General features: G+C 37.4%; 1 protein-coding gene across 1 annotated transcript in view; it reads left to right on the top strand.

The window, feature by feature from the left end:
- The window catches only part of DMD (dystrophin), a 1189181-nt gene that overhangs the window by 943784 nt on the left and 217580 nt on the right, over nt 1–27817 (top strand). The window lies entirely within an intron of this gene.

Below are 27817 nucleotides of genomic sequence, written 5' to 3'. Positions count from 1 at the left end.
TCCAGCAAAGGGCTCCTAAGACAATTAAGGGACTGGAGCATCTCTCTTATGAGGAAAGACTCAGAGAGCTTGGCCTGTTTAGCCTGGAGAAGAGAAGGCTGAGAGGAGATCTTATTAACGTGTACTAGTATCTGAAGGGAGGGTGTCGAGAGGATGGGACCAGACTCTTTTCAGTGGTGCCCAGTGACAGGACGCAAGGCAACGGGCACAAACTGAAACACAGACAGTACCATCTGAACATGAGGAAAAACTTCTTCACTGTGAGGGTGACAGAGCTCTGGAACAGGTTGCCCAGAGAGGTTGTGGAGTCTCCTTCTCTGGAGATATTCAAAAGCCGCCTGGACGCGATCCTGTGCAACGTGCTGTAGGTGACCCTGCTTGAGCAGGGTGGTTGGACTAGATGATCTCCAGAGGTGCCTTCCAACCTCAGCGATTCTGTGATTCTGTGACATCCTAATGAAGGTGCAGTTCCTAAAAACATGAGGTTCGAGTTCATGCGCAATTTGCTAGTAATCTGGGCAGGGCTCTGTTGAGACCATGTCTTGAAACTGGCAAAAGTTCGCTGAGCCTGGGACATCTCTCGAAAGATATTTCTGGCAACATGAGTGGATCAATTCCAATGAGAAAGCAGGGCTATAGAAGAATTTGTGATCAGAAAGCATACTCTTTGCTCTGCCAAGTAGGCTATTTTGTCTTCTCTTTCATTTGAATGTGACAAGTAAAACAGTCTCCATTAATCAAGTAACATTTCTTAATCAGAGAAGTATATATATTGGCATTTTGATTCAGTAAGAATGATGGAATGGTTGCAGACTGATGCCAAATAAAATAGATTTGAGCATTACATTACTGCCAGGCTCATAGATTCAAAGCTGTATGGGCTGCACATGACTTGGGATTTCAAACATATTTTAGAAACATTCAAAGAAATATTCCTACTGCCATCCATTCATAGACTGCCAGATGCCCAAGTCTGACATTTTTTTATATTGAACTTTGAGAGATTTCTTAATGTAAAACCAGTGAGTCTGTATTACAGTATATAGCTGTTGTTCATTGTGGTTTTTTTTCTTGGTCTTCATTATGAGTGGCGTCTAAGGTGGATTCATTTTTTTGTTGCCCTTGAGCTTTTCATTGCTTCTTATGTAGCAGCAACAGCTGTGCTACCATAGGCTTTTACACAGAATAAAGCAGTAGGTATTAATTATTAAGTTTATTATTCACTGTTTTCTATTGTATTTTAGTAGCAGAAGCTTCCTTTGTAAGTAGAGTAAAAATGCATTTCCCCCCTTACCCTGGTTTCGTTTCTGGAGACAGGCATAAGAATTTTAACCTTATTTTATGAAACATGGAAGACTGGAAAGAAAAAAAAAAGTTGAGGAATTTGCATAGCTGATGATTTAATTCATCACCTATTTGTGAAAAATAGGTTACCTTTAGATAACCACCTCTAAAAACATGTCTAGATGAACTTGTAATAAACGTTTCTAAATGCAGTCAGTGAAAGCGTCACTTGACTACATGCAATTTCTGTTTTTTAGTTTTATTTTTTAGATCTATGTTAAATATTTGCATTAAGCTTGTTTCAGAGTTTTCTCATTACATACTGCATCATCAGAAGAAAGCTCTTAAAACATATACTCTTGTGATTTGAAGTTGCCTTCCTTCCCCAAAATATGCCATTGTGTGCAAGATATGCTTTGAAATTAATAATATTGAAAAACAACTCAGCAGTTGTATTTGCCTTATTTAATTCCTGCTGAGATGATTATGCTTCTATTAACTCTGCAATTATATTGCGCAGCTCACTTGAAGTATCTCAAGCTGTAGCTTTTTTGATTCTGACTCTTTTAACACTTCACAGAAAACTTCAAAGGTTGAACAACTGTGAATAGATCTAACCAAACAATTTATATTTCTGACTTTGAATTACTTTGGCTAAGTTCTGTCTTTCTTACTTGTAATAAGCGTCATGTTTAAAGGTGGTATTTTTGCATGTGAAGAACTGCATGCAGACAAATACATAGCACTGTAGGGTTTAAATACATGGGAACAGGTACATGACACTTTAAGATTTGTGTTTTGATATGAAGCCATGTTTTTAACAAATAATCTAGTTTTTGTATGTTTAGGTTTGCATGTATAAAAAATTGTATGTAGAAGTGAGAATCTAACAAATGTTGATGTTTGAGAAATGCATACACAGAAGTGGAAGTTGAAATAAGTTCTCTTTAAGTCTCTCATTCAAAGCAGGGTTAAGTCTATTTTGATTTGTTACCATTTCCTGCCATTGTAAAGTAAGATTCCACTGATTCATTTTCAAAGTAGTAAATTACTTAGATACTGGTTTTGATTTTGTATTGATTTTAATTCAGACAAATGCTCTGCAAGGAGCAATAGTGGTTTGGAGGATGACACCTGCTTTGCAACATAGTAAAGACTGGTGGTACCACAGAAATGTTACAGTCTTCTAGCAGAAATACTGTTGCACTTTTGAGGGCTTTTCTTTTCTTTTCTTTTCTTTCTTCTTTCCCCCCCCCCTTCTCTCCCCAGTTTAAATCCCTGAGAGATGGAATCTGCAGAAATTGATACTTTAGAATATCTTTCACAAAGTAGCATGGATATGAAACAGGATCTATAAAACAGTGGTCAGTATAGCTTTTAAAAAGCCAGTCTAGGAAGACTTTATTGCTGCTTGACACAGTTGGCTAAAATTCCAGTTTCTGAACCTTTTACAGTGAGAAATTATTTTGAGGAAGGTATTTGTTTGTTCCTATTTCCATATTATCTATTCACAGTAGAAATGGAGAAAACACTGGGAAAAAAAAAAAAAGTCTGAGCTAGAATAAACTAGCATTGCCATTGACTTTGAACAATGTTTTCTGGAAACCAGCAAAGTGTCTGGAGCCTTGAGGCTTGAAGTTGCAGTTGAATCTTGAGCATACATAAAAGATCAGAGGCTTATTCAAGGAAAGACTGTTTCACATTCAGAGGTGGCTATAATACTCTCAGAAGTAAAACATGTAAAAATTTCTACTCGGACTGACAATTTTGGTGAGAACATATAGTCAGTTGCATAGATTTTATTCTTCACAAATCTGTAAAAAACCACACTCATGCATTTTGTGTCTTCCTCTGTTGGGTGGTGTTGGAGTTTTTGGGGGTGTGTTTGTGTTATTTCAAACTTAAGGAAAACATCTGGGAACTTGATTTGGCTATGACTTTAGGATATAACAGACCTCCTACCATTAAATGGACTCCTGGAGTAAATATTTAGGAGCCCTGTTGAACCACCCCCAGGGTATATGCATCTGGATAGCAAAAGCCCTGGCGCAGGCTGTGGGACACCTCAAGGAGGATATCAAAGGGGATCATCTGTCTCTATCTGCATTGCCAGTTCAGAGACATATGGAAGTTATTCAGTGAATCTAATCAAACTCAGCCCTATTCTGAGAGTAAGGCTAAGACTGTAGGCATTATTTCTAGGTGCAAAGGAATAAAGATGTAGAAGTTGATATTTGTATACAATGTTTATATATAGGGCTTTTGAAGCTCTAAGAAAGTTTGGAAAAAATGTCTAAAAACTCATCTAAAAGGTGTCTGATGAAACTAACAGGAGGAAAAAGATGGATGGCATAGCCCAAGCAGGCATGAGTAGTTGTCAGTGCTGAGTCTTCGTGTGGTGAAGTGAAGACAAGTGGGCTGTGACTGGCAGATCTGAATAATGATCAAAATTATGAATCATTTCAGAGTACTTTGTCACTTGTTGCAAGGGAAAGAGTCAAATAACATACACCAAACACGGCTTTTGCACTGTATGTCATACTTTTAAATGAGCCAAGTTATGAACTAGAGGCTAGAGCGTGGAAAGCCAAGACAATATCTGATGATGCTATATGTGGGAAAGTCTATTAATAAATCTTATGGCAGTGTATACCTACTTCCTTCCAATGCGCAATTTTAAAGTTGCCAGAGTATGACTTCTTACCGATGGAAAAAAGAAACTAATATTAGGAAACATTTTTCAAATCAATTAATATTTAATCTAATTTTAACATGTCCTAAGTAAGTAATTTTAAGCTCAGGATTAGGCTCAGGATAGATGATAGAGCTTTAGTTGAAAACAATTTACGTATTTCAAGAAAGCTGTACCTTGTGAAAAAAATAAATGCAGGGGCATACATGACCCCAATTTGAGATGGAGACTGCACAACTCCGTCATGTAATGCAGGAACACATTACACCAGCTAGTTCTAAAGCAGAAAAGCTTTCTACTGGCAGCTGTACACAGCTTTCTTAACTTTATTTCTGCACATCTATATTTTAAAAAATGTACTTGCTAAAGGTTAATGTTCTTGTTACTGTTTCTTCTATCCTGTCAGCTGTGGTGTATGAAACTATATGGGTTTTTCTGTTTTGCATAATAAATAAATATTCCAAATGGTCTTCAAGAAAGATTCTGCTGAGATTCAACATCAACATTAAAATGTTTAATATTCTTTTGAACATTTTAATCAAGCTTACTTGCAGTTCAAATAAGTTGCCACATAGCACAGGGAAAGAAAAGTCCAAAAGCAAATCTAAGATGAAAATTGATGCTGAAGTTAGAACATGTCAATAATTAAATTCTGAACCTTAAGTATGACAGTTTATTGTCTTTTTTTTTAAGCTTAAGAAACTACACATCCCGTGTAGAGTTTGCAGTCAGTTATACTACTTTTACTGCCATCAGTTTTTTTCCCCTTTTCTTTACATCAGTATTCAACAAAATTTGTATATATGTATATATACATATGTATACAGATACAGATATAACTCTCTGGGAATATAGCAAGAGTATATAAAGCTACAGGGCCAATGATCTACAAGGCTGAACTCCTGTCTTGTAAGCAATAATATCATTGTTTCAGTAGTCACGTAAAACTAAGCTTGCCTTAGATAGTGAAGTAAGCAAAGAGACTCACACAGTGACCTCCATTTACTACTATCTGTAATCTCTACTACTCTGTGGTGATATCTGTAATATTAACTTAATAGGTTTGTATTACGTGTAATGATCTGGGATTCACACATTAGTTATTGTTGCTTTAGATGCCTTTAGTCTTTTTTATCATAAGTATTGTTGCTCCTGTCCATAAATGACAAACCTCAAAGGTTACTAACAAATGCAGTTTCTTCTTGCTTCCTTCTCTCTTGAACTATCCTGAATTAAAATATATTGGATTAATTTCTGCTTTCCTCGTTCTTTGTTCTATTCCATCCCCAATAATCAAAAAAACCCTAAGAAAAAAACATGTAACTTCTGCCATGTTACTTAAGTGAATATGCAGCTGCGATTGACTTAGAAGGCAGCAGAATACTTGCAAGCAAACTAGCCTGAACAGCTATATATGGAAAAATAGACTTAATAGTGATAGGTTTTGAAAAGAGCGAATCTTGGCCAGATGAACTTGATTATTTGACAGTTACAGAATTGGTAATTAAAAGGAACACAGTAAGTGTCATATTTCTGAAATTAGGAACATGTGTTGCTCTTTGATTAAAACCTGGTTACAGACTGTTCGATCTAAGCCATTTCATATAGTAAGGTCCAAAGAGAAATAACTGTCTGCTAAATTTTAATGGGTGAAGTAAGAAGATGGAAAGAAATTTATTTACAGTGAAACAAAAAAGGTGAATAGGAGCTATGTGATGATATCAGGAAAAAATGAAGGCTAAATATCAAGAAAGAAGTACCAATTAGTGTCTTATCAATCTGTAAATAAATCTTTTTTTCTGTAAAGGTGATGATTCTTTGTCTATGGTAGAGAATTAATTTGTCGGTTTTATGTTGTGATACTGCATTGAAAGCTTTATCTAATTTGCTTCTTGCTATTCTGCCTCTCTCTCTTTCTCTCTCGTCATTGCTGATTTCCTGGGATTTGAATTATATTGTCCAAAGGAGTCCCTTTGGATTTTCCAAAGTTTTGTTTCATTTCTTTCTCCTTTGAGTTTTAAACTATATTTCTTCTTCTTCAGTCTTGAAGATATAATTTATGTTCTGAATCCTTCTAAACTTATTTTCCTGCCTTCCTATGTGGTTAGTATGCTGCCTAATTTAGTAGCATCTGTGATGTTCATCAACATGTTGTTTTCTTTGTCTTCTAGACCACTTACATCAGCCCATATGTCTTTGATATACTCTCAGACATTGTGGCTTAAAACATTGTTATTCACAGTTGCACATCATTTATGTGTCTTTAACTAGTTTTCTCATGGCAGTGTTCATGTCTAAATGATTTGGAAAAACAAAAATTCAAAAGGTGTACAGCTAATGTGTTTCTAAAATCTTTATATTGCATTAGTTTGAGCTTTTTCTTGTTGAATACAAATTTTTACAAGGAGGCAGACATCCTGCCCTGCCAAAGAGGATTTTTTTTCATTGTTTGGTGATCAGAGCAGCGAAAAATAGAAGCCAATAGTTCAGAGGATACTGTGATGATTATAGTAAATAATTATATCTTATTCGTTAGTACAGCATAGGCCCATACCTTGACCACATGTTGAAGCATAAAGGCAAAAGGCTTATGACTGGTGTAAATTTCAAAGCTGAATATAGAATTGTGACAATTTACGCCAGCTTCATTACCTGTTCAAAGTGCATCTCTCAAACTGAGAAGCACACTAGTACCCTACTACTATCCAGTCTTGAGTTACTCATTACAGTTCTGTTTCCTATTTTGTAAAACATTTTGTTTTAAAAGTATTTTACAATGTTTGTGCTGGAATGCTCTAGGTTTATTTTTCCATTTTGGAAATGTAAGTGTTACAGTGGAAATGTAAATTGGTAGATTCATATACACACACAAACAATGTGTGCATGCATATATATTAGAGAGAGAGGAGGAAATGAGGGATGGTCAAGTGAAGATCAGCTTGTTTGGTCTTCAAAAAACACAAATCAATTTCCTGTCCTGCCACACATTTTCTGAGTATTTTAGGTGAAGTCTCTTGGAAAGATTACCAAATTTCAGATGCCTTAAAGGTAGGTATCGTCACTAGAGGGAAGTCATGTAGGCTTCCTTTATATATGAAAGAGAAGTAGCCGGTTTAAGAGCGCATCTTCAGTAGGTTAGATAAACAGTGCCCTGTTGCAGACTAGTCAGGAGCTCTCAGGAGTGCATAGTCTAGGTAGAAAGATACGAATGTTAGGAAAAATGTTAAAAGATAATAGTATTTTGACATAGCAAGTGTTTTTGCTTTATCTTTAAAATGAAAACCCACAAAAAAAGAATTTTAAATAGCAAAAGCATCCAATGCCATGCTTGTAGCAGGAGTGAGTCAAAGTCCCTCAAAAGGGAATAGGCAGAAGCCTGTCATGATGTAGGGATCAGCTATTTAAAACTATCACTGTTTCTTCTTTAATCTTCTCTCTTGCTTCTCTTCACATCCCATTCTTCCATGTTACAATGAGTGACATAACATTTTTTTCTTTGTCCACTCTAATATTCCCTCCACCTATTCATTCATATTTAAATTTCCCCTGGTTTAATTTTGAAGCCTGAGATTTTTAGGTGACTGTGGCATCTTCAAAATGTTCTGACTATGACTCTGAGCAAAGTCATCTCCATAAGTTTCTATTCCCTAGTACTTGGAATCTACTTTTTTGGCAGTGCGGTGGCATGAGAGATTTTTCTTCTTGATCTCTGCTTTATATCTTAATAAAAGAGAATAAACTCTTTAATGTTATGCAAGCTTGAGAAATGTGCTTAATAATCTTTCCACCCTATGCTGCACTATTCATTAGGAGCCATCTGCTGAAGCAGTGATGTTAGGATTGTTTTGTAAAAGGAAAATTTGAGCAGGTTCAAATGCAGAGAGGGTCACAACAGGAAGTGTTACATTTGAAAGATGGAGAAAGTAATCAAGAAGGTGATAGAGACAGTTAGAAAATGATAGGGACTCTTTCCTTTTCAGAATTCCAAATTCAAAATACAGAAAGTATATTTAACATACGCTGGGTGGAAGAGAGCACAGCGTGATGGTACCAAGAAGCAATGAGCTCCGCTTATCTCAGAACCCAGGCATGAGAACTGGTCAAGGTAGAAATTATTTTCTGTCTTAGCTGTATTTCATTGGAAAGTCATTGATTCAATAAACTTAAGGACATCTTCACAGCAGCTGATCAGGAAAGAACCACTCCTATCACTGATTTCATCATTCTGAGATGAATTTCCCTTTTAAGTGAAATAGAGATGGTCAGAAGAGGGTACCTGCTAAGTTTCTCTTTATGAGCAGTTGCCTGAAGGCATAATGGTGAAATGGAAAGATTACATGTCTGATATTTTTTTCAGTAATGTTCATTATCTATTTCTATAAATGCCAGAATATTTTTTTAATAAATAGTGGATCCTGTGAGCCCAGCCTGACTGACTACTGCTGATCTCGATCATCTTAGAATATTTCAGCTTCAGATCTCAGTTATGGGGAGGTGTAACTTCAGTGACAACTTGCATATAATGAGTCATTATAATTATTTTTCAGATACAGGTGAAAGAAAAGTCTTGCTTGTGAAACAAATCAGTCTGTCTCTTCCTGTTCATTGGGTTGGCATATGATGAAAAGTTGTAAAGATTGACCAGTTCTAAAGCATTGTTTGATTAACTGTGATCTTTGATTAGATAAAATAGAGTTCACAGAATCACAGACTCACAGAATGGTGAGGTTGGAAGGGACCTCTGGAGATCATCTAGTCCAAACTCCCTGCTCAAGTAGGGCCACCTAGGGCAGATTGCCCAGGATTGTGTCCAGATGGCTTTTGAATACCTCCACGGATAGAGACTCCACAACCTTGCTGGTCGACCTGTTCCAGTGCTCTGTCACCCTCACAGTAAAGAAGGTTTTCCTCACGTTCCGACGGAACTTCCTGTGGTTCAGTTTGTGCCCATTGCATCTCATCCTATCAGTGGGCACCACTGAGGAGAGTCTGGCCCCATCCTCTCTACATCCTCCCTTTAGGTATTTATACACATTGATAAGATCCCCTCTCAGTCTTCTCTTCTCCAGGCTGATGAGTCCCAGCTCTCTCAGCCTTTCTTCATATAGGAGATGCTCCAGTCCCTTAATCATCTTAGTAGCCCTTCGCTGGACTTGCTCTAGTAGCTGCATGTCTTTCTTGTACTGGGAAGCCCAGAACTTGACCCAGTACTCCAGATGTGGTCTCACCAGGGCTGAGCTGAGGGGGAGGATTATTTCCCTTGACCTGCTGTTCTTTTGCCCCACATCATTCTGGAAAGAAATATGAACAATGTTGCCTCTCCAAGCCATAAGACATTCCTGTTTCATTTTGGGTGGCATCTCCAATGGTAACTTCATCTATGAGAAAATTGGAGAAAAAATGGTTTCCAGATCTAAAGTCACCCAAACAACTCAATGAAAAAGAAGTAAAGATTACACATTCTAGTAATCTTTCTCTTTTTTTGCTATGTCATGGCAATCATTAAAGGAAATGGAGACAGCTTCACATAAACATCAATTTTTTAAAAAGGAAGTAGTAATTTTAATTCTTCGTTATATAGAGAGGGCAGTGTGAGCCTGGTTTTTCTATGTGGTGTATGATTGTATTGATCATAAGCTTGCTGGCTATCAGGGGTCTCTCTCTGCTTTTTAGGGGGGGAGGAAAGTCCTTTGTGTTATTCTAATTTAAAAGCAAATTCCAAAAATCCAGCTTTTTCATGAAACGTAATTTTTGTTTCTGACCAATAATTGCCAGAAACTGTCATAGTACCGTAACTACAGTATTCTGATTACTGTATATACTTCCATATGACTTATAGAAGATGCTCTCACATCAAAATGTTGATGTTAACTTTAAATCCCTGCAAAAATGAGATTTAGACTAGGTATGTTTGTTGTCTGGAAAATAACTGTGCTCTTGAAACAAAGATGAAATGCAAAAACTGATTAAGTAGAGCAATCAAAATATGCTTACTATAGGCAAAAGTTTTTATTGTCCCCGTTTTGAGAGGAGCTGTAATGAGATTTATAAAAGTTTACTGTCTGTCTTAAAGGCATTGGACCCAAGTTTTTTCTGGGTTTTCTAGGCATGAAGGAGATCTCCTTGGTTTACAGGGGCGTTGCCTCACAGGAGGTCCAAAGGATGACTTGGACATGTCTCAGCTATCAGCTTCTGTTCTGCAATAGCAGGCAGCCTGCAGCTATCACACTAAGGAAGAGCTAAAGTTTTGCCATCCCTATAAAGGCAGAATAAGACTTGTTGCAAGAGGCAGGTGGAGCCCTGTTCTCTTCCAAAGCAAGCCTTTTATATAGCGGCTTGGAGAGTTTGTGAAACCAAATTAACCTAAAAGACTGTTATGAACTCTCTGTCCATTTTTTCTCACATAGCAGGGAAAAGTTGGTGTGTCCAGCTCAAACCATAGAATTTCACGGTACCTTGGAAAAACTCTTTTTGTGCTGCAGAAACGCAGCTTGACTGTTTAGTACCCATCAGACATTTTCCTTCCTGCCCTTATATCCCTCTGAGCAGGCCCTTAATCCCTCTGATTAGATAGTTTTGGCAACAGGGATTAAAGCACCTCTGTTTGATAGGAAGTTAATCCAGGACGGTGGTTACTTTTCCATCCCTGAAGTAATTTGGTGTTGTGCTCTCTTTAGGACTTAGCTTTTGGCTGCTGTCATGGGTAATCAGTGAAGGCCAGGATTCAGAGCTCACATTCGGTGTGCGTGGAGTTTGGTGTTATCCTGACAGACTGTGTATATACGATTCTTGGAATTAGCTGTGACAGCAAGATCATTCTGGCAGACAGTTCCTGTGGCATGTGTGTCATTATATTTGAAGGAAGACGGTGACATTTTATTTCCTGTTCATTGTACCTTTCCTTACGGAAGAGACCTTCCCTCCTTCAGCTGCTATTTTGTTTTCCAATCAAATATGCAGCCATATGCATTGTGAAGTCACTGGTAGTTTGTTCTTTTCATTTCTTTAAACCTAAGCTAAATTCTGTATGCCAAGCATGCCCTTTGGCAAGTAAATGAATGTAAAAAGAGGAAATGCAAAAGGTTTGCCATTATTTCCTTTTTCATCAGTCTCTAAAATTCCCTCCTGCAGATTACTTTATTTCATTTTGCTTTTTATAAGGCTGTGTTGTCTTGAGACATCCTTTAAGCAGCCACTCATGTCTGGCCTCCCTTGTGCATGCCCTCGGCAAGCAGATGCACTTGCTGCGTAACAGGCATCTGAACTTTGAATGTCATTGTTTGGTTTTAGGCTTTCAACAAGATTGCGAAGGGAACACGGCGCTCCGCTGGGAAGCTCAGCGTTAGTATTTCGTCTAGCAGTGCAGTTAGCTAGATTATGAGTCTCCGTAAGTGCGAGGGTATTTATTTCAAATAACTCTGCGGTGTGGAAAGAGACTTCTGTATATTCTGCATTAGCAAGTCAAATGTATAGAAGCTGCTTGAAGAATGCAGGCAAATTATCAGATTTGAATTTCAGATCAACAGCTTTTTTTATTGAAAAAATATTTTGGTAAACAAGGTGATAGCAAAATAGCAAAGCTGTCTTTTCCAGAAAGTTTTAGAGTTGTATGAGCTAGCTCATTCTCTTCTTTTTGAGCTAGTCAATAGTAAAGTTTTCTCAGGTTTAAGAGAGGAAAGAAAACTTTTCAGTGAGAGCCAAAGTTCTGTCTTTCTTAAACTAGTTTTAATTGGGAGGATTTCGGTTTGACTCAGTAGGCTTTGAGAAAAAAGTAGTGTATGTGAAAACCGAGTTTTAATCTTGATGAGACCTATCTCTGAATGAGTGCACAATGTATGTTCAGTGAGTGTTTATTGAAGAGTGACATTACTCTGACAGAGGTCTGAGTAGATCCATGTCATGGGAGTTATTTTTACCCAAAATGCATTAGATGTCAAATGTATATAGACAGAACATAATAAGGGAAAGTGGCATTATACTAAATAGTGTAAAAATGACTATTGCTATGAGTGCTCTGAGAAATACTGCACTTACCCTGCTTCAGTCATAGTTTGCCTGATTTAATCTTTTAAATCTCTGGGAGTTTTTATGCTCATTCCACTAGGTTAAGATAAAGCCCCAAAACTTTAAGAACTACTTTGATGGTGTAGCCATTTTTTGACCCTGTCGCTCTGCCTCTTTCTCCATCCCAAATCTGGAACCCTTATTATCAGAGTTTTGTATGCAGGTGTTAGCATATAGTCATTATGAGATTATTATTATTATTATTTTTTTTGCATAACTTGTAACAAGGTAGGGTCTTTTTTCAAAGATATAAAACTTCTCATATGACTCTTTTGCTTCTCCTTTATGTTTGGATGGGAAACAATCTTCTGGGATTAAAAACTATACAAAGATCTTAATTCTGTGGTAAACACAATGGTGACACTTCAAAGAAGATTCTAGAAAAAATATACAATTTCCAGAAGGAGCATGTAACTTCTCTTTTTGTTTCTGTGAGGAAACTGTAGTCCCTGGACAAAAGTGAAAGCTCGCCCTTCATGAGCACTCTCGTATTATACAGTAACGCTGATTCATGCTGTTGTCTTCATCTCCTTATTTTCTTCATTTCTTGTAGGGATCTCTCATTCACTGCTTTTTTATGTACGCAAGCCTTTGGAATCTGTAAATGTTAAAATGTACTTAGTTTTCTGCAAATCAGGACATGACATATTTGATTTTAACTTAACTTCCTAAAAGCATTCATCATGAATGTTACATAAAACACAAATTGTTCAATAAAAAGATGGTTTCAACATGTGTGTCAAAAATGTTTTTATGTCATGAAAGTCATGAGCATTTTTAAATGTCAAAATACTGCAAAATATTTTTCCACAGCATTTTTTCCATAGAGTCAGAGTGGTACTCTCCTTTCTCGTGATCATAATTTGAAAAAAAACAGAAAACAAAAAGACAAAGCTTCTGGTCTGGTTTTGATAAATACCTGTAATGTAATCATTACTTTCATACTCGCTATATCATCTGTATATAGCAAGTGTATACTCGGATATATCTGTTGCAATGGTTTCCAGACTTCTTCTTTGGGCCTTTCCTTCAGCTCATTTTCTGGGGATGTCTGGTGACTGGTGGTGCAGGTTAGCTTGGGCAGTCTGCTGTGGGCTTTTGCTTTGTCAGCTCTCTTGGTTGCCTCCTTCACCAAGGAGTGCCTAAACATCTTTTTGACAACTGAGTGCTGATCAGGGAGCATCAAGCACCCATTCAGCTGCTCCTCGGGGAGGGTCTATGTAACCAATAGGCAAGAGCGCAGCAGAGGCAACTAACAAAGTCACAGCAGTTCTTGCAACAGGGGCACAATGAGGCCCTGAATCTCTGCTGAAGACTGATGGTAGTGCTTGGTATAGAAGCAGCATTTGATTTTGATCAGTTTTTTTCCATAACTGCTTCATGAATATTTTTACTTCTAAACACAGGTACCTATCACACAGTACTTTCACAAACTGTTGAAGCTACTAAACCTTTGATGCTTGGTTTTGGTAACCAGCTTGTATATTTTATAACTCCATTTTATTCTGTGCTGAAAATACCTTTTCTGTATCACTTTGCTACATTTTTTTCATTTTGATAGTAAATTCATTCTGCTTATGAAATGGAGAAAGTTCCACACTACCTAACTTTACTAAGGAGCTTTTAGTCAGGCCATCCAGGAAGACTGGAATGTTTTATCCAAGCACAGAGTTTGAATGAATCATCAAAACTGTAAGACTTGGGGGAAAAGAAAAAAAAGAGAGAAAGAAAGAAAGAGAGAGAGAGAAAGAAAGAGAGAAAGAAAGAAGGAAAGAAAGAAGGAAAGAAGGAAAAAAGGAAAGAAAGAAAAAAAATCACATCTTACAAAGCCCTTCTGAGCACTTTCTAAGTGGTGGATGATGTTCAGGATACCTGAATGCAGTCCTTGAAAAACAGGCACATGTGGTTTTTGACATGCTGTTCAATACAATCTGCAATTTTTTCTCCTCCTTTTAGCTCCATCTGTGAAAAAAAAACCTCTTAAATATGAGAGAGATGCTGTTCATCTCCTGGCTGTACTACTTTTTATGAAAAATGTCAAAGCACATTGCCAAAACATTAATGGCAAGATAAAATGCATCAACCTAATTCTGTAGAAGGAGAAAGATAAACCAAAGTACAGTTGAAGAGAAATCTTCATAAGAGTTTGAGACTGTAAGAATTTCTTCAGGGCAGCAAGGTGTTAAATCAGCTTTTTTCAGACAGCAGTCAGTAAGGTTCACAGAAAATATTAAAGGGGACATTATGTGGAAAAGAGTGGAAACAGATAAAGGAAGCTACAAAGTTGTTCTTTACAGAGTAAGGCTAGTGGGTGTTAATCCCCAGGAAATGCAGAGAAAACTAGGTACAGAGTAACATTTCTTTAGAATCCAAAGTAATCTTTTTGTAATAAGGATGCTCCTTTTTTCTCTGAACTTGATACAGATAGAGGTGTGAACTAATAAGTGTGTATCAACAAATTGTATTTGCTCAGAAATGAATATTTTTACATGTTTTTAATGTGTTCTAATTGAGTCCTAAGAGAGTCTTGGAGGAGCAATTTTAGATGGCTGAAGTCCGCCTCTCTTCCTTGGCTGAGAGTTCCCATGTTTTAACTCAGGTTATACTGTTTCTCTTACCTCCTATAAACAGAGTCCATACAAAACCAGATACTGTCAGTATCTTTGGGAATATGAATACATATTGGTATGGTATATACAGTTGCTGCAAAAGAAGGTGGGAGTGAAATAAATATGACAAGCCAGGCTTCCATAACTTTTTTTTTTTTAATTATTATTACTTTCCCACTGTATTGGTAGTTAGCATTTATTTTGAATAATAAACTGATACTAGATACCTATTTTTGTTGCAATCGAAGATGTTGGTTTTGGCAGGGACTCTTCCAAGTTTTCCTGTGGTGCCATGCACTGCTCCTCAGAACCTGACTTTTAAACTTTGGGTAGTGTTCTAAATGTGGCTGGACTGTGTGTTTGGGCAGAGTCTTTCGTTTTCTGAGGTATTTGGGTCCAATTTCTGGGTGTTTTCATAAATTTCATGAGTACCTAGTGCATTGGGTGGTACTCTTTCAGAAACTGAAATGAGCTCATAAGTTTGTAAGCCATCTGCCCAATGTTTGTGTTACACTTTGTGTACTATAAAGCCTAACAAGGGTAATCCATTAAAAAACTTCTGGGTATAAGTTTACACCGAAAAAGCATCTTTGTTGTCACTAGTATTGAAAGCCACTAGCTGCAGAGTCCCAGTGCAGCAATTTACAAAGCGTTTTGAAAAGTAGTCTTGACTGAAGAGTTTTAAAAGCAATTCTAGGCTCTAAACTTGGTCCTGGATCATGTGCTTTGGAGTGACAGTAGAAAAAGATGGCATATTTGATTTAGACAGGAGCTTGTATATGAGTGCACGATTTTCTTACAGTGTTTAAGATCTGCCTAATATATTGACTTTACTGGCAAGGGTATATTCTGCCTTCTGAGAACATATCCAAATCCCAAGTTCTTTTTTATGTTTAAAGAGGAGTCTGATTCTAGAAAGGAAGTTTGTTTTTTCAATTCCATATATATTTGCTATGTGATTTCTATTACAATATGCTGATCAAATTCACCTCAATTCTTCCTTTAGTACTAATGCTATACTTTAATTTTAAAAGAGTGAATTTTACTTTTCCTTAAGTTTACTGTCTTTGAGACAGAAAGCTGAACAGAGTAGTATGTAACTGCTTTTACCTTATTTCTGTAATGGTATCTATATTTCTCTCTCTGGCTGTTACCTTTCTGTTGCTGCTTTTAGAAGTCTTTATTTTGGGTAAAATTCAGATAGTCTTTCATTTTTCACCCCAAAAAATTTACAGAAATGTCAAAATAGTATTAGTAATGGTTCTGGCTGGCTATGTCTCCACATGCAGATCTCAGTGCTGATTATCCCTGATGACAGCAGGTTTCATTAAAAATCAGAGATCAGCAGGGTTTATAGCTGGGTAAGATCTCCTATGTGGCTCTAGATGAAAGCACTACAGTACTTCACCAATACAGCCACTAAATCAAAATTATTTAATTTTTAGCATGATAATGAAATGATTTCTCTTTTACCAGACTGGTGGAGAAGGTAGAGGGAACAAGCATTTCTTTTTTCAATTGTAAATATGAGATTTGAATTCAGTGACTTGATTTTGAATTACTGATTTTTAATGAAAAACTGAAAAGCATGAACAGAAGTTGATTTTCTTCCCAAAACAACATTTTTCAAAAAAAAAAGAAAAGTTTAAGATTAAAAACTAAATCTATCTACGTGTCAGAATTTGCTGATGATATCATTATGTTTTCAGTGGTATTTGTCATTTTTAACCTGAACTATATTTGCTGTGGAAGTGAATGCATCTTGTAGGAAATCCTAGGAAAACCCAAATAATTGTTTTTCAGGATGTAAATCTTCAGAAATCTCCTGGGACTTGCATTCTATTTGTTCAACTTTGCTTTTGATTTTTGGATGCAACAAAAGATGATTTGGCTTTGTCAGAGCTATGCCAATCAATATTATAGATAAAGTTGTTATTTAAAATGATGTTCTTCAAAATGTATTCTTTTTCTCAATTTATGAACTCATTCATCCTCTAATGCTATGGAGAGTTTTGCCAGGCAGGACATTCAACGTTCATTATATCATCCAAAGTGATTCACAGCAACCCATACTTCTGGGTGTAGCTCTGCTTCTTTGATTCAGATTGTTCTAGAAAAACTAAAAGTCTTGGAAATTTTTGTGAGCTGAAAACTGATGAAGCTGAAACTTTTCCTCTTACATCACATTCCTCATAAATGCAGTTCTGCAATACAAGAGCAATACAAGGCTAAACATTCTGGTGTTTAGGTAACAGAATAATAAGTTAATAGACCAGAGGTAGCACTGAGGCTATGCATTTTAGTTTGGTTTTTGGTTTGTTTGTATGTATTAATGGAAGTACAATACAGGTTTAAAATTGGAAGTGCAGGTATTGTGGCAGGTGTTTGGGTGCGAGTGGGCACCTGAGGATTTTGAGTCAGAAGGTCAGAAGAGAGAGCACAGGGTGGGAGGCAGTAGCACCAGATCCCCCAAACCTGCAGCGTGCGCAGCTGAGGGCAGCCCTCTTTGGCCTCCACCCTCCTTGGGAGCCCAACAGCTTTCTGTGCCATATCTGCCCTTTCAGCAACAGCTGTTTAGGGCTAGCTCAGCCTCTGTGGCTCTGCCCATCACTGCATTTGGAGGGTGTCCGTTCCCCCTCCGCCTTGAGAGGTGCCATCGTCCCACATCTGGTAGCTTTGGCCTGTTGGCTCCTCGCCCAATGCCTGAGCCTGCGGGTTTTCTGCTACTGAGCAGGGTCGCCACTGGAACAGGCCCATCATCAGGAGGATAAAGCTAACTTGTCTCGTGGCAGTCTGAGCCCAACTCGGGTTCACTGCTAACAGGTGAGCAGCCCAGCGTTTGGTGAATTCTGCTTTACAGTGATAGGAAACAGCAACATGGACTGAAACAACTTTGCTCTGCTCTGGGCTGCTGCTGCCAGGCAGTTTCCTCTATGGTAGCTTTTCTGACATCTTTTGCTTACAGCCCAGAAGGTCAGAAGACCTTGAGGCTGCACCAACGTGGTCTGTATTCCCACTGAGAATCAAGACCAAGTGTACTTTTGCCCTTTTGCTTCACAGGAGGCTTGTGTCCTCCCTGAGCTGGCCTCAGGGCATCTCAGGTGGGGAAGATTTGACATGTCACCACATGTTGGCTGGCAACCCTCTGTGAGGCGAGGGGCATGAGGTGCAGCGTGTCACAGTGGCTGGCTGCCTGTGGTGCAGACGGCTGGTGGCCCCAGTGTGTTGGTGCTCCACGCGGGATGAGGTGGCTGGAGAGAGCAGTGCTGTGCGTGGGGAGTCCCGCCAGGACGAGGAGACGGGGAGCACCCGAGGTGAGGACCTGCCTTGGCTCCCAGGGCGCAGGCTGCCCTTGTGGCATGAGCCAGGGGTGCTGGCAGTCTGCTGGGCTCTGTGTGCTGAAGTTCAGGCCTTGAGTTACTGAAGCTCTTGCCAGGCTCTCCAGGCAGGGTCCTGATGTATGTCCAGACGGACTGGAGCGTTTCTCAGCAGTCCCACTTAACCTGGTTTTAAGAACAGTTAACTATAGCAGATAGAGAGTAATGCTTGAAACACTAGAAATTCTTAATTGAAATCTCATGATCTTTGAAACAATGCACACTTTTCAAAGGAGAGCCCTAAAACCAATACAGCTTTTGTTCTGTGTGCATCAGTTTTCGTAATGCATAATGGATGAGCCCTTAGTTTCTGCTTATGTTCTGTGTTTTTCTCTTTAGAGTTTTAATTACGGTTTATGTTGTTTTAATTATTAGAACGTCATGTTATGAAACTGATGTACCAATTATATTTCTTCAGGCATCGAAGATGTTGCCAACAGAAGAGTGAAACTTCGAAATTTATTTAAAAAAGAAAAAAAGATTGCAAAAAGGATTTGTGATTAGAAGAAATGAGCATAATGTGTAGAGCAAAAATATGTTCTTTTGGTTATAAAATGCTCTTAATTGTCATTTTAAAAGCGTTTGGAATAGGATTGCATATGTTTGTGTATCCGAGGAAAAGGGAAAGAGTGTATTTAAATTCCATAAGTGTTAAAATATGAAACATTTTGTTGTTATATGTTGGTGTGTGGAAACCTTAGATCCTTTTCCACAATACGAACATATGCTCTTGTATGTACAAATAATGGTTATTATGTATAATAATGGTTAATAACCATTATGGTAATAATGGTTATAGGAATGGTTATTTTTAATTAACAAACCTAAGGTATAAGGGAAATGTCTAAGGTATAAGGGAAACATCTTTGTTTCTTCTTTTTGAAGATTTCTTCTCCAGGCTTTGAGACAGTAGTTCAGCCTTTCTGGCTGCTTCTTGTAAGAGAAAATCAGTACTAATTGGAAGCAGTGGGGTGTGAGTGGAACTAGTAGAGGTAAATGCTCTCCAAATTATCCAGCAGGACTTTGAGACCTTGGCTCAGTAACTGAATTGAAGTAAATATTCCTGCAGAGGATGGTGCTGCCTTTGTGCTGCTACTGTTTCATCTCTGGCAGATGGGGTGGGGACAAAATTAGACATGCTGAAAGTAGCAGCATAGTTATTTTGCTGCAGAAAAATTTCTGAAAGATTGACAGAGGTCAGTGTGCTGACAGAATGTAAGGTTGTTAGACTTTCAGTGAAATACTAGGGACAGGACGAGCATATCTGTTGTGAGCAGACTGCCTTCTGAAATCTAGACAACCATGTTAGTCTCTAATGGGCCTAAATGGAGTACTTTCAGAAAATTGTGTATATGAATACATGCACATTTAAGGCATTCCACTGCTAAACACCCAACCCTGAAATACTGAGTTTTCAAAGTTAGGTATCTAAGCCAATACTTAGACATCTCAGTAGGGATGGTTGATTTTCTGACGTATTGAACACTTGCAACTCCCACTTTGAAACATGTGCTTTGTTTGCTTTGTTGCATTCTTTTCCCTGGAAGGTCATTAGCTACAGGTTAGGACAGTAAAATAAATATCGTATAGTCACATCAGTAAGTAAAAGTACTTAGTTGCTGGGGATGGGTTTTTTGTAACTAGGGATTTCTGATGGAAAAATTTGTCTACTGGGTTTTTTTCTGCCTTGCCGTAACGTCAAACTAACATAATGCTGCTTTCTGATAAGAGTATCCATCTAAGTATACAAACAGTAAAATAACATTTTCTGCTGCTACCAGAATAGCTTATACTCATCTAAGTTGATGACAGGAATTTGATTGTATTAAATCCTAGGTGAAGAACTATCTCTAGATACAGAAAATTTTGTATATGTAAAGATTAATTTATGCATTTTATCTATTTATTTGTATTTTTATTAAATGTAAATGGAAGTACTGATTCAGGTTTTTTTCAGTCTTTCAGAAACACTCAAAGACATCCATGAATACCCCCAAACATATGGAATTATGTAATAATTTATATATAAGTATAACTGAATACAAGTTAATTGCCAGATGCCTCAGAAAAAATTATTTGATTATTTCCCTATGAACAAAGGAAAAATGTAAGGCTCTGTGCTATATCTGGAAAGCCAGTCCTGTGAATGAGGATCTGCACAATAAAGATTTGAGAACATTTTCAAAAGATTGACTTGGTGACCTTAAAAAGTTACCACTCCATAGCTGAGGCAGATCACTGTTAATGAAATGAAGAAGCCCGCACCAGGTTCTCACAGTTACTTTCTGTCAGCGAGAGATGGGCACATCCTTGGGTGCGCTGTCGGATCTCTTGCAATCATCTGAATGTAACCTAAAGTGAAGGTTGTTTTGGGTGTTTATGAAGGTAATCTTGAAGACAGGGCCCAATTTGCTAAAGATAGCTTTTGTTTCTTCTTTTAGATGAAAGAAGCTTCCAAATGTGAATTTTGGTCTCTTTTTTCTTCTGGTGCTTGTAGAATTCAAAGTTTTTCAGTAAGTGCATTTAAAGCCATAGCAGTGGTTGCTGGAGCTTACACAGATTATTTTCTGCAGAGCAAAGTGATACTTTTAGCTTTCACTCATCAACATCTCTTCATCCATTGTTATCTTGAAAATTGTGTTGGGAGCCTAGAAATGCCTTAACAATATTCATAAGCTTATCTTCTCAATAGAGAAGGACATTTTTATCTTTATTTTTAATCAAGTCGTTAGCATGAAACTCAAAGATGTAATCATACCAGACTGGAATTGGGGTCATGCCGTAGGCTAGCTTAATAGGAGGCTTCATGGCATGATGATGTATAGCCATTTCACAACAATGCCTTTAACTCAATATGTCTGCCCTTTAATTACATTTTAAATCTCACTTGAAAAGTTTTTATCATTATGTAAATTGCTCTGTAAATGCTCCCATTCTAAGACCCAATAAAAGTTCCGCTTATGCACTGGAAGAACAAATTATTTAAAAGTTTGATGGAAGGGCAGAGAGCTTCTTTCCCCTTCTTTTTCGTTGTAACTGATCTTGGTTATGTTAGCTAGGGTAGTCTATATAATAACAAAAATATATATTTACTCACAGTTAGATTCATAGTATTAGTGGTTCTTCAGAATATATGTTTATTTTCCAGCTACACTTTTCTTTCTTCCAAACCATAGAACTGTATTAAAAATGGATTTCTGTGCATAAAGGTATATATTTTGTTGTACAAAATAGTTCCCAAAATCTTATCTGAATTGGTTGTATTTTGAACTGAAAATAAATCTAGTTGTTAGAAGAGCTGTTACATTTTAAAAGGGGAACTCCAGTGGGTCCAGTAGTGTCTCTCAAACCAGAAGAAATATTTTTCAGTGTGTTGTTCCATCACTGATCTAAAACACTGCATTTGCAACATAGAACTAGTGGTTTCTTTTATATATATATATATATGGTTTCAGTTTAAATACTGTGAAGGTAATGATCAGATCACAAGGATGGATTGTCATAAAGAGTGCAGTGCAAACTGTCCTATTCTTGCCAGAAGAAAAAGAAATAGATCAAATGCATCTTGCACTAAGGCTTACCACTCATGTACTTAAAATGCATTGGACTATCTGTGCTGTAGCCATTAATTCAAGTTCTCCAGAAATGTGTCACCACAAACCATTACAGCTAGCAGCTAGAAGAATAAGCCCTGATCCTGAAAGAGGTGTGTATGCACAGACCTTTGTGCCTTCCAAGGATACTGGAGACTTCAGGGACACTAAAAAAACTTCTCAAATCCTCTGAACCCTCACACAGAGTTTAGTGCTTCAGGCAAAATTAGAGATTCACAGGAATTTAGACATGTAACTAAGTGAAGGCATGTAGGTTGTTTAGTTTGACATCAGGTCCCTCAGGTGCCTATGCTGTGCTGGACAGAGTTGCAAAATGGTCCTACAGACTAGTGGCTCCAGTTCCTATATCTGTAGAAGCCATCAAGAGGTAAAAAGACATTAAAGGGGGAACCTTTTCTGGTTATGCCAACTCAGCTTCCCTGTTGGTAGAACTTTGCAGGCTATGTCAGGGCCTTAGTGCCTTAGAGCCTTTCTGTCCCCGTTAAGTCTAGGGAACAGAAGGATATTCTTTATAATTGTCCTTTGCTCAGTAGTAGTGTTACAAGCAAAATGAAAAAAATAATTCTGATTTGAAACAGTAAGTTTGTATGTTCTGCCTTCTCCAGGCACCTGAAATGATGTTTAGTCAATCAGAATGCAAAATAAAAATGAAAGGAAGCATGCATTCTTAGTTTATTGTTTTTGAGATCACCACAAAAGAGCATAAAAAATAAGCTTTCACTCACAGAAGGTTGTATGTTAAAGAGAGAAAAGGAGGAAGGAAGGAAGGACAGATAAAGAGAGCAAGGAAGGAAAGGAGGAAAAGAAGGGAAGGAAGGAAGGCAAAGAAAGGAAGAAAGGGGAAGGAAGGAAAAGGGAGAAAGAAAGGGAAAAAGAAAAGAAAGTAAAAGGAAGAAAGGAAAAGGAAGGAAGGGAAAGAAAAAGAAAAAAGGAAGAAAAGGAAGGAAGGAATGGAGACAAGGAAGGCAAAGAAAGGAAGAAAGAAAAGGAAGGAAGAAAAAGATAAGAGGAAGAAAAATGAAGGAAAGGAGGAAAGAAGGAGGAAAGGGAAGGGAAATAAAGGGAGAGAAAGAAGACAGTAAGGATAGCAGGAAAGAATAACGAATAATGGAAAAAGGTGTGATTGCATAATTCACGCCTGTTCACTCAGCATGAGAAATTTATATATACAAGCTTCTAATTTAAGCTATTTACAGTGTTTAGTTGTTTTTCATAAATCATTTAGAAAAAATGTTCTAGTAGTACCAATATTAAGAGGCCAGTTAATTCAGCTGACTACAGTGATAGGATCTTAGTTTTGTTTTGAGTAATTCTGTGATAGTTTTTCAAGCTATTTCAGTATTGATATCATAGAACTTCAGTACTCTACGGTATAGTTCGTCTGAGGTATGTAAATAGCCATACAGGTATGATTTTCAGATTGTTTGAGTACATGTATGTAATTATGCAGGCTGACTTTACTTTTTTAATTACTACCAGTAAAGATCTTTTTTTCTTTCTTCTTTTCTTTCTTCTTTAATCAGGTGGTACTGTCTTTAATTTTCAGATCCATCTTGCCCTAATTAATTCCATTTATTTCATTAATATGTTAACTTTGTGCATTACCTAGAAAATGTAAAATGCTTCACTGGAAATGAAAAGCACAATTCCAAGGATGGAATTCAGTTTGTAGAGGTGGATTTAAGTGCTTTAATTTCTTAAATTATTACATAATTAATTTTGTTTCTACCTTGCATAAAAGATAAATGTTTTGTCAGCTGTGCTGCATTAATTTTCATGTCCAAGTCTGACTCGTGTAGTCCAACTAGTGTAACTAATTACTTCTTTCAAGGACTTTATTTTATTTCCAATCTTTTATTAAGGAAAATGAAGTAGAATAAGCCACACACATTACCAATCCCCCTGTGATGAACTGTCAAAAATCATGGCAGATTTTGCCATGTGTCATGGCAAGATGACACAAATAAAATGTCCTTTATACATCATGCCTATATGTATTGCTTGTGGGATAAGGAGATATTGACACTGATTAGTTAATTATTTCTGATAAAGTATCCCAGACCATGCTGAATTCTTATAAGAATAACTCTGCTATGTGGAGGCTGACAAGACTTTCAGTGCACTGGGTTTTGCAGAGATGGCTCAGCTGTGTTTTACAGGGTTCTGTGTGAGATAAAACATATGGTGCCACAGGTGAATTTCTTTTACCTACCAAAAAGATCAGGAAGAGAAGTTAAGGCAGTGAGAATGTGTACTTTTATGAAGAATGCTAAACAGTTCCAAGTGAGAGAGCTGGGTTTGACAGGGAAGAAATATATTCATCCCCTAGCTTTATGGCAATATTGGGGTTACTATCTTGCAGCTATCCTATACCTCTCCCCTGAAATCATGCATAGAGGTTTCAAGGGCACAGGAAAAAAGGACAAATTTCCTCTCCCTGTTTTGCCCCAGAAGATTCATCGTTCCTCTCAAGACAAGTTTATTTAATCTCTTTATCATTTTTAGTTCTGTTACTGAAATCCTAATGACTTTCAAATCTGTTTCAACATCAAGGAAGAATACACAATGTAAGCTAGTCATTGTGTCATTTAGGAAAAAAGTCTTCTAACCTTTGATATAAAACTGAGTTCTGTCTAGATTGAACAGAATTATTCCATAGTGTAAATACTATATAGATCTATTCTGTAGAGTAAATGCACCTTTCTAAGTGTGTAGAAACTTGTTGTAAATATTCAGCAAGGTGCCTATGATCAAACATTTTACTGCATTTCAAGATCTAACTCTAGAGTTCATTTTAATAAAGGAGGATTTTGCTATACAATTTTTAGGCAAATCTGCCATTGATTGGGGTGGCAGTTCGGCTCACTCTAAGGACTAAACTGTGCTCAAATGAAATGGAGACTTGAATATTAACTTATGCTAATAATCCATACTCATTGATGTGTTACTATAGCCAATGTATTTTTTTGTGATTCATGTTTTATTTTGCTGCCTGCTCTTTTTAAGAGACCGTATTTCCTCGCAGCACAAGTAATAACCGCTAAATAAATACCGCAAAAATGCAGTATACAGAGTCAAAATCTAATTGTAACTCACATCATTTCAGTAGAATTATACTGGGATTGATTTTCATCCTCTGCAGTTCCTACCTAAGTTTGGACGTGTTGGAAAAGATAAAAATGCTACAAATATGCTGTATTTAGTCTATATTCTGTCTCTTGGTATGATGTGTAATGCCAGTATAATTTCACAGACATCTTAGCCATTTGTAAGATGAAATGGATTCTCACCCTTTATCCTTGTCAAGAAAAAGAATCTAGTTCATATTGATCTTTCACTCGTATTTTTGAAACATGGGAATTACTTATTTCAGAAGACAAGTGCAGGTGTATAGATCTTTGTTTTGCCTGCGCTCTGCTTCCCGTGGGCCTTGAGGGAGTCCCAAAGGAGAGACGGGAAAGGCACCAACCACAATGATGTAGCTGCCGTTGTTGTTGTCGTGCCGCTTTGTCCCTCAGCATCAGTCTGCTGCGTAGCTGCAATAAGCTACTTTTAGGAGCATTAGAGAATACACAGTTTACGACAGTAGTTTGGAGTAAGGAAAATGAGGACTTGAATAATAAGCTTGTGCTAAGAGTACTTCACTTTTCACATGTTTGTTGCCCCGTTAATGATACTAGATGTCCCATTTGATACTAGATAGCAGTCTGAAATAAAAAGAATATGGCTTGATTTTATCATCAGAAATGTGTATGTGTGAGGAGAAAAGCAGGGAATGTGCAGACTATGAGACAGTTTTGTAAAGGCAAGAAAAATGTGAAAGTGAATTTTTGTAAAATTCTGTGTTACGAAGTGCCAAGAAGGCATTGATTTGACAGTTTCCTGTTACAAAGAGGTATTTGACATACATATTTCATGGCGCATGTTGTTCTTGCTGAGGAAGAGACAATTGTCTCCAAGGCCACCCTAAAAATTAAGAATTTTGTGGACTAGGAACTGCATATGATAATTTTTTCTGAGCGATGGATTTATCTGTGTTAAATGTGAAAGGACTGTAAAGATATAAAGACACTAAAAGTGAACTTTTTTACAGTGAAATTTATCCTTTCCTGAATACTAATTTGGCTATGTTCATCACTTTTGGTTTATTTAACTGAAAGACTGACATTATTAAAGTCTTCAAATACATACACAGGGAGAAAGAAATTGGATAATAGAGTATTCTTTAGTGAAGAAAATGAAAATAAAATACTGCACCTGGAAGATGAAGCTAGAAAAATTTAGACTTGAAATCAAGTACAAATTTTCAAGAAATGGCATTTAAACCTAGAATATTTAATCCATGATTCAGTGCCTTATTAATGGCGTTTTAAAAATCAAAATAGGCTGTTTCTCTGAAACATACATTCTGGAAAATTCTGTTTGCCTTTATAATCTAGGACTTTTCATAAAAGTGGTTTTGTATACTCTTTGAGGATGGGAACATACATGTGTGTTTATATAAATGTACACATTTATCACCCATGTAATACTCAGCCAGCTTTCCCTAAACTCCCTAGCACATATAAATACCTCCTGATTGTCAGTCACAACGTACTTTTTTGTCTCCTTTGAAGAACCGTATGAATTCTTTGTCTTTCTGTTGAGGGCTGAATCTTGTTTTTCCCAAATTTATATCCATATTAGAGACAAGTCTTCTACAAAAAAAAAGAAGAACAAAAACTTCCTTTCCTTTCTTCTCGCTTAAAATAGGCACAAATTTACTATGGGTCCTAAGAGACTCTTAGCTCTCATTCCCTAAAAATTCCCAGCCTGTGTGTCAGGTCATATGATGAAATCTGCATTCTCCGCTCTTAGATTGGGACTGCCCTTGCTACATTAGTGCCTGTGCTAACAAAAAAGCTTCATTTTTATGAGTATTTAACATACATAACTAAATACAATTTTTATAGTACAGTTGCATTCTGCAGGATGACTACTGGTACATTCCAAACCTATTCCGAACTACTTTAGTGCTAGGATGATCACAGCTAAAGTAAGATACTTGGATGAGAACTCCTACTACTGTCCTGCCCTGTTCTGTACATTCCTAACCTCTTACAAAATTTCTCCAAATACAGTGCTAGTAGTTGCTGTGAGAGGAACAGGTATCCAGCAAAGTACTGCAAATAACATTTGGAACAGCAGTAGGTAGACAGGGAAAATCTAGACATGATTCAGTGCAGCTAACATTGCTCTTAAAACATCAAATAAAACCAATTCAATTAGGAACACACTAAATAGGCAAGGTGTGCACTTCCCTCCTGCAAAGTCATCCTTCTTCGAAAGAAAATTAGAACCAGTTCCCACTAGGGCCTGTCCATGATGCTCAGCAAGCCCTGGGTCTTGCTCTCGAATGCCATAAATCACTTCCCTTTTCACACATTGTCGCCAGCGCTCCCATTCCAGCAAGCAAGAGACCAGAGCCAGAAATGTTAGTGCCCAAGCTCCCCACAAGAAAATGCAAAGCTTTATTCACTAGGTCAGTGCACTTCTTTGTTTGAAAGTAATAGTATTTTTGGGCATGCATGGCTACATATAGAGTGTGTGTGTGCTAATGTACGTATGTGCTTAAATTATTATTATTTTTTAATCTTATTTAAAGAGCTGTATTCAGCCACGGTTCTGTGCAGAATGAATCTGTAACCTTGTGGAGCTGGAGCACACAAATGTCTCAGAGAAGGGCAGCCGCCACACAAAGGCCCCATTGAGTGTGTGGGCAGATAGGAATGCCGGTACCCGGCAGCTCTCGAAAGAATGTTCTTTTGGCAGGAGCAGCCTTGCTAAAAATGAGGGGGAAAGATGAATTCAGAATGTAGCTGGCCTGCAATTACAAAATGATAAGAAAAGTTGGCTGTTCAACACGAGCTGCCAATTGCATATTCTGGGGCCTTGCTATTCTCAGTCCCTCCTACAGCCATGGCCCTGACCAGTGTTTTGATATAGCACAAAGTGGCTGTTTATTGCTACTGAGGGCTGAGGCCCGTGGTCTGAAATGCAGTCTGTCAACAGAATGTAAGTGAATTTGGCATTTTAAAGCTCTGCTGCTGCAGAAGCTTAGTTTTCTTGGAGTTACCATGCAGCAGGACCGGTGTTGCAGTCCCCAGTTCAAACTGAAAATGTTGCACAGGAAGACGT

The sequence above is a fragment of the Apteryx mantelli genome, chromosome 1 (genome assembly GCF_036417845.1).
Source record: "Apteryx mantelli isolate bAptMan1 chromosome 1, bAptMan1.hap1, whole genome shotgun sequence".
In the NCBI taxonomy this organism is placed as follows: domain Eukaryota; kingdom Metazoa; phylum Chordata; class Aves; order Apterygiformes; family Apterygidae; genus Apteryx; species Apteryx mantelli.
The sequence above is the reverse complement of the archived record's forward strand: the minus strand, read 5'-3'. Positions and strand labels throughout refer to the sequence as shown.